Below are 7,703 nucleotides of genomic sequence, written 5' to 3' on the forward strand. Positions count from 1 at the left end.
AAACCTCCTAAACCTAGAATGTCTGCTTACTGGAAAAGAGGTCTTTCTTTATTAAATCCACTCCCAAATGGTCACTCCATTATGCCATGTTTTCTTGTCAGTTGGTACAATTTTAAACAATTATACACTTGTCACTGCTGTCTAATTGTTCTCTAGCTGTTTTTCTCCCCCCAGAAATATGTCCCATATTGCAATAAAACTGTAAATCCTCAAATCAAGTACAGACCAGTTTCAAAATATCATCCCACAGTACATAGTTGAAGTTATTTACATAGTAAGAATTCAACAAATTTTTCTTGTACTAATAAATGAATAGCCACAAATATATCCTATAAAAAGAGTTTTAACTTTAGAGAGGAATAAATAACACCTTTGGACTACCACCAAGATTGTGAAAACAGTAATTTGTTAGTACATGGATTTAAAAGATCAATCACCCAAATTAAAACAAATCAGAAGTTTGAACGTATATTAATTAAAATGGAGAACACAACCAACAATATAAAGATTAACACTAGACCCTTAATACTTACTCCTTTCAGAGGCATTAATTCTATGACAACAGTAAATGTCAGATGTAATGTGGATACTGTGGGCTTTGGTAAAACATTATCTAAGTATTTTTGTCCTTTACCCATAAAGAATTATGTTGAAATTCCACACAAGTATAATTTTCATCTGCATGTATAACATATCTATTACAGTATTACTTCATATATGAATATGTGGAGTATATTTTATTATAATAGTAGACAAGCAAACTGAATGTGTCCCAGGAAGGGGTCTTTTCCATTAACTTTTATAAAGGCTTTCATTTCAAACTTTCATTAACATCTGACAAGCAAAGCTGAAAAGCTTTGCTTTGAGCTTGGGTTAGGGGCAAAATGCATTTTGGCAAAACTATTCCAAGATTACACTGACTGGCTAGTGCAAGAATATACTAATTTGTTTTGTTTTGTTTTGTTTTGTTTGGAGTGTGGAGAAAAGAGAGAGAAAGGGAGAGAAGAGTCATGGACCCTACTTTATGGTTGCCATGGATGCAAGGTCAGCCTTCCACACTTGGATCTACCAGCAGAGTTCAGACAGGTCAACGTGTGACCGGCTCAGGCCCTAGGGTTAAAAGTTCAAGCAGCGATGGAAAAACCAATATGTCCACGCAGAGTATGCTGTACAATTTATTTCAATTTACATCAAGCCATGCATATAAAATTTAGATAAATTCCATTCAAATCTGATTGTTGCCTGACACACAATGTATGCAAACAGATGTCTGTGGGGCTTTTTCTATGCTTTAGAAAACAACATTAAATTTAAAAATATGTCTCTGGGATTTCTTTATTGAATTACAAAATGAACATAATTTTAACTTAAATGTTTTCATTCTTTCTTCCAATTTTTTTGTAGGGGGTCTTAATAATTTCTCAGTTCTCAATCTATTATATGTCATATTAAAGAGGATAATGTATATTTACAACTACAGCTTTGCTATTATTGTAGTTATAGATTCTATTTATATCCCTTATCACTTTCCACAAATCTTTAGTGATTGATATTTCTGATATATTTCGAGCTTCTACTATCATTTCCTTTGCCCACTCACAACTGAGCAGTGGTGCTTGAGACTGCTGGGCTGTCTTCCAGCCACAAGGTGGCTCCCCCTACCCCTTCTCTCGAGTGCACAGGACATCTCCTTTTCTGAGTGCTCCGGACACACTAGGGTTTAGAGGCTAATTATGACCTATAATTACCATCATTTTCATTGTGAATTGAATGGCTCACAACCCAGATCCTGGTACACTAAGATACAATGCAAAATTGGTCTTCCAAAGAGAAAATAGGAAAAATTCTCATGTTCTACTCAATTTCTCTTCACCCATCCTTCTAGGGGTACAACTGTGCTAACCTCAGAGGATATAAGGAAAATAATTATAAACAATCTAGAGGAGTCTAGTTTTGTTGTCAAAGAACAGAGACACAGATAAGTCAAGGTTAAATTTTAAGAAAAGTATACTGTTTATTCTCAAACTGGAGCCAGCATTTGGAAGAGGAAAGTGTTTGGATTTTGTGACTTTGAGACCTTCCTCACAAGTAAGTTTTCATGAGGACCATGCAGCAGTTTCTTAGACGGCCCATGCCACATCACAGATGAACAATAATGATCTCAAACACTGCACAGCTTTAAAAGAAGTAGAAACATTACATATTTTCTTCATGCTATTTAGGAAACAGGATGCATATTTTATAAATGTGATTTTAACAGAATACATTATTTTCTACAGATGAAAAAGACAGAGACAAATCATTTGTCCAGTTACATGAATTGTCTTTCCAAAAGTCTGAGTTCTAATTTCTTATATTTCCCCTTTTCTTATCAGGTCAGAAGCTATTTGGGCAATTTTAATTTCCCTCATCTATAAAATGGAGATAATAATAGGACCTCTTGGGATTTTTTTGGTGAAGATTCAATAGTTAATACATTTAAAGTACTTATAAGAGTCCTTGACACATACTAAAAGCCATATTAATGTTTGTTATTATTAATTTATTTATTTGAACTCACTAGCTCCTTGTTTGAAAGTACTCTGTGACACAATCATTTGAGAAAAATGAATCCAATACTTTTGCTTTCACAGATTTAGTGAAGACATGTATTGTATCACTTTCTAAATATTCAAAAGCTCTGATCAGAAGTAACTGATAGTAGTTTTTTTTTCTTCAAGAACTTAAAAATATAAACATTTCTTTCCTAATTCATGATAGTATTTTCAATATGACATCAAAAAAAGAAACCATACTGATTTCCAAATCTCAAGCTTGTTTTAGATAATATTAACAAATGCATCATTTTACTAAAGCAAACAACAAGTAGGGTTCTAAGAACGTGGTTATAATATTACTATTATAAATATTTTAATTTTCATTTTTCACAATATTACAAAAAGTCTTCAGAATCAGACTCCTGCCAGAATACAGCTTTGTTAAGCCTCTTGTTAAACTTAGAACATATGAGTCCCCTGCTTCAAAGTAAATAAACATTTTTAATTCCCTGGTAAGCACAGCCTTGACAATTCTCAAACAAATTTTCTAGGGGTATAAATGATATATTTAACTTAAGGTGGCCCACAATAGTTCAACCATGAGCAAAGGTTTATGTGGGCACAAAATCCTATATTCACATAAAGCCTTGTTTGTATAAGGAAATATCTGTATATACAGATATGAATACATATATATGTCAGTATGTATATATACATACACGTCCATATATACACCCTCTGAAGACTTCCTATCTATTTAGAAATACATATTCAAAGACCAGGCAAGATCATCAACTTACTTTTCAATAGTCAAGGAAAGGAGTATGGAAAAATTTTACTGCCGGCTATACTGTCATGAAACTCTTTACTCTTTATTATCTCTGTCAGCTACTACTAGATGCCGAGTAGACAAATGCTAGTCCTCGTCATGAACATTTATTTCTATTTGGAATGATTTCAAGCCTAGTATTCCAGAACTGCTTGACAATGCTGTCCTGATATGTTGGCCTTGTATCTTGGAGTGTGGGCTGGAATAAGGGGAGAGGAATCTTTACGTAGAGACAATTTTGACACCTTTTCTGAAGGTAGTCTATTTTAATTCTTTTTCTGAACTTGTACAAATGCAACTTTGAAAGATCCTCCTTTCAATTCTGAGCAATATGCATGTGCTACCAGAAGCAGTGTCTTTTGTTGCCAGAAGCTATATTCACCAAGCAGTTTTTGCTGCATGCATCAACTTTTAATGTAGTCTTGGCAAATCTTTCTTTTATGCTAGTTCCAGACATCAGTTAAACAGAACCCTGAAAGAGCAGATGTACTGAAGAAATACATCAATTTGTTATTTGTTACACTTTGGGGGTGTCTGTCCTATGGGCTTTCCAGCCAAAGGCTTATATGTTTTCCAAGAGAAATTTACTTTCATGAGAGAAGAAACTTGAGGTAACTCACTGGTGTTAGACCCTGAAGTTAGAGATGCTGGTTTGCTGTCCTTCTGTACTTGTGAAAAAAAGCCCACAATTACAGAAACACTAGTGTTTCCAATCCATCTCTTGTTCTTTCCCAGTGCGAAAATTACAAATGAAACCAAATTTTTCTCTGTCAATAGAATGTATATGATTACAGCTGTTCATATTTTCACTCTAATGATGGGCTGCACATTTAATTGTGAGAATTATTAGATATTGTATATTGTGGTATATATGCAAAACAGTTACTTGACATCTAAAACACTGGTTATTTATTTTGACATTAATGATCATATTTCTTAATTTGAAACAAAAGACATTTTGGGAAAATGTCTTTTGTTTCCTCCAAATAACAAATTAATAAATTCAAAGTAAGAAATACAAAGGGTTGGAGAAAAAAGTATTGATTTATGCATGTGAAGCAGGGGGAAAAATAAAGATGCTTTCTTTTTAAAAGTCCATAATTCCCCATTTCACTGGAAACAAGAGTTGATTGCCAGCTTTGTTTGATTTCACAGAGATCTCATACGAGGCTGGGTTCATAAACAGGTGAAATGATGGAGTTTATTGCAACGCACATCAACACTGAAACTAAATAACTGTGTTGCCATCTCAGTCCCGCTGAAAGACGGATGGTAAACTTGACCTGCCGCTGGTACTATCCGATTGCCATTTTTTATTCCCCCTTGGCCGCCCCCCCAGGCTGAGCCATGTTGAGTAAATGCATGTGCACGGTCAGGTCAGGCCCCAGGATCGGGTGAAACTCGGTTCACATTTGCATACAGGCGGAGTCTCACAATGAAAGCCCATCTGTTCCCGTCTCGGAGTACAAATCGAGTGTCACCCAACTCACTGCAAACGACAGCAGCATGGCCATTAGATGGAGGAACACTCAGCTCAGGTTACGGATATGGAACTGCTGATTTGGGTTTAAATACCTGATAACTGAAGACTTTTCATTATATGTGAACAAAGAATGAACTTTGAACTGCTCAGGAGATACCCTCTCCTCTGCATTGGGCACCCCCATTCTATCCATTACTAATACTTAACTGCTATATTCCACTCTCTCTATTTTTGTGTAAAAATTAGCCAGGCTGAAAGTCACAATGTGCTAAATAATTGCTTTTTGGGGGAAGGGTAATAGGTGGAGCAGCAAGGGATGTTGTAAATAGAAAATGAACTCTGAACTCTACATGCCCTCAAAGGTCATTAATATCATGGCAATGTTATTCCTTGACCTTCTAAATTTTACTGGGGTGGAAATTTTAGTTGCTAGAGTTTAACCAAAGTGTGAACTTCTCCCTTTATCCCTCCCTTCCAACCCATTCAATCAAGTGAAACACCTGTCTCCTAGAATCTTCTCCACTCACAGGCCTATGTGCTCCAAAATAGATTATCAATCATGACCAGGACCAGAGATTATCTGTCTGTTAAAATTTGGCAAGTATTTTAGAGGTTACAGACAGAATCACATACGTTCTGATACAAAGAAATAGAGTTATTCAAGAAGAAACCCTAGGATAACAAGCCAAACTAAGCACTGGGCATCATAAGTACAAGGAAATTCATGAGCAAACTAATGGGTAGGTTTTCATCAAATATCTTCTTATCCCATTTTATGACAAGTATCTATTTCTATGAAAACCTTTCAGAGGAAGACACAAACATCTGGCGTTTGACTAACTATTGTTTATATTTGAAATATTTCTGTATTCTGTTACCCACTTAACATTTAACTGCTTTTTTAGCCATTAACCAGCCCAGTTTGGTTGGGCCCAAATGGACGTGTGATTGTGTGTCCATATACACAAGCTCCACTGCAGAATGGAGAAAACAGACTGTCCAGTTTTCCTTTTACTAGATACGCTTCTTGGTTTCTGATCCATAACAGTGCTACTATGTAAGTTACAAAGACAATATCCAATTGGATAAAAAGAATAATTTTAAACAGCTATGAAAACTTTCTTGATTTGGTTTAAGCAAATATGAAAAAATGAATCTTGTATATGTTTCTCTTTCTTAAAACACTTCCTAAAATATATTGTATTGGGATTACTCTTGGACTCCAGAATGTTTAAAGGCCATTGGACCTTAAAGGACATGTCTCCCCAGACAGGATTTCTTTATCACTATGTGAAACTATGTTCTTATTGTTTGCCCTTTAAAAATAATACCAGGGTAAAGAAAAGATTTGAGGGCTTTTTCCTTTTTCATCCCATGCAAAAGCTTATGGTTAACCTTAATGGAAGCTCTACATGCATTAAATGGGAGAATAGACCCTTTGTTTCAGAAGAATGACCAAGACAAGGGTGAATTTTGGTTCCACTTTATCAAGTTTAAGGGGAAATTAGATTCAAGAAAGAAAGGCCAAAGAGAGAGAGGGGACACCTCCAAACAACTTTCTTAGCTGTCTCCCCTTTGCCTCCAATCTTAAACTTAAAATATTTTATTGTTATCCTGTAAACAAGCCAAAAATTTACATTAGGGGACACGTAATGGTGTGCTCTCTTAGAGATGGGCTATTTATCTGCACTCCATGCAGCTGAATGACTTGTGTGCATGATCAGTTACAAAGCAGAAGAAACCAACAAGCAGGAACTATATATAACGCTATAGGTTTTCTTTCTGTCTACGTAAGGAGAAAATGTCCCATTGAGGTGGTGTAACTGCTTTAATTCTATATCCCTAAAGGGATATGAATGAGAAAGATTATGCTTATTTCAAAATGATAAAATAACTTGCTTTCTAGAAATATTGGCTGGTTGGTTTCTTGTTATGCAGTCTTGGGATGGGGGTGGGGTTAGTGAACAGGAACCAAACCTTGAACTTAATTTCCCCTTTGAACTCATGACCTTTGACAAGATTCCCCATGCGTTCTCCTTCAGACAAATTTCATCACAATTATAGTTCCTTCCACTTGAGTTAAAGATATATAATCATTGATTTGACCTAATTACCTGATACATCCCTTTCTTTGCAAGGTGAAAGCTAACTATGTGAACAGAAACTGACCCGTGAAGTTCTGATATCCAATTTTTATTCTGATTATCATAAAACACTTTCAGTCCTACTCTATTTTTCTCAAGTTTTCTTTTGGCCCCTTCCCTGAACTCACTATTGCTTCAAATTCAACAATGTCCCCCTAGGTTTCAAGCTGCTTGGCAACAGACCTTCAAATGCATTATGCACGACATGTTCAAAGTGTCATTTTTAAACAAAAAACTAAAGACTAACTCTGAATTAGAAAGTCGTCACTAATCCTTGTCTTTCATGAAAAAGTATTCTGAGGAGATAAAAGACTGGAAACTAGAAAGTTCCCACAAGTTTCTGAAATTACCTGACTCCTTACAATCAACCTATTATGATTCACTCTCTCCTAATAATTTACAAACTTCAGGTTATAAAGCAGACACAGGCATTATCAACAGAGTTAGCATGAGTAGTTTAAATTATGGAGGATTGTCTTTTTTTAAAGGGAGTGTGTGTGTGTGTGCATGTGTGGGGGTTTATGTGTGTGTGTAGGGGTCTGCTAAATTTAGTACAACAAATCCCAAACAAAGACTTTAATAAGAAAGCTGACATCATGAAATATTTTTTTTTAATCAAACATGATTTAAAAACAAATCTAGGGTTGACAGAAACTATAAAAGGTGGCATTAAAAATGAATTTGTGGGCGGGCTACAGTGGCTCAGCAGG

At 35.4% G+C, this 7,703-nt stretch overlaps 1 protein-coding gene across 1 annotated transcript in view; it reads right to left on the bottom strand.

Moving 5' to 3' along the window:
* SKAP1 (src kinase associated phosphoprotein 1) overlaps positions 1–7,703 on the bottom strand; it is a 312,290-nt gene that overhangs the window by 163,512 nt on the left and 141,075 nt on the right. The window lies entirely within an intron of this gene.

This window comes from Tamandua tetradactyla, chromosome 6, assembly GCF_023851605.1.
Source record: "Tamandua tetradactyla isolate mTamTet1 chromosome 6, mTamTet1.pri, whole genome shotgun sequence".
Classification (NCBI taxonomy): domain Eukaryota; kingdom Metazoa; phylum Chordata; class Mammalia; order Pilosa; family Myrmecophagidae; genus Tamandua; species Tamandua tetradactyla.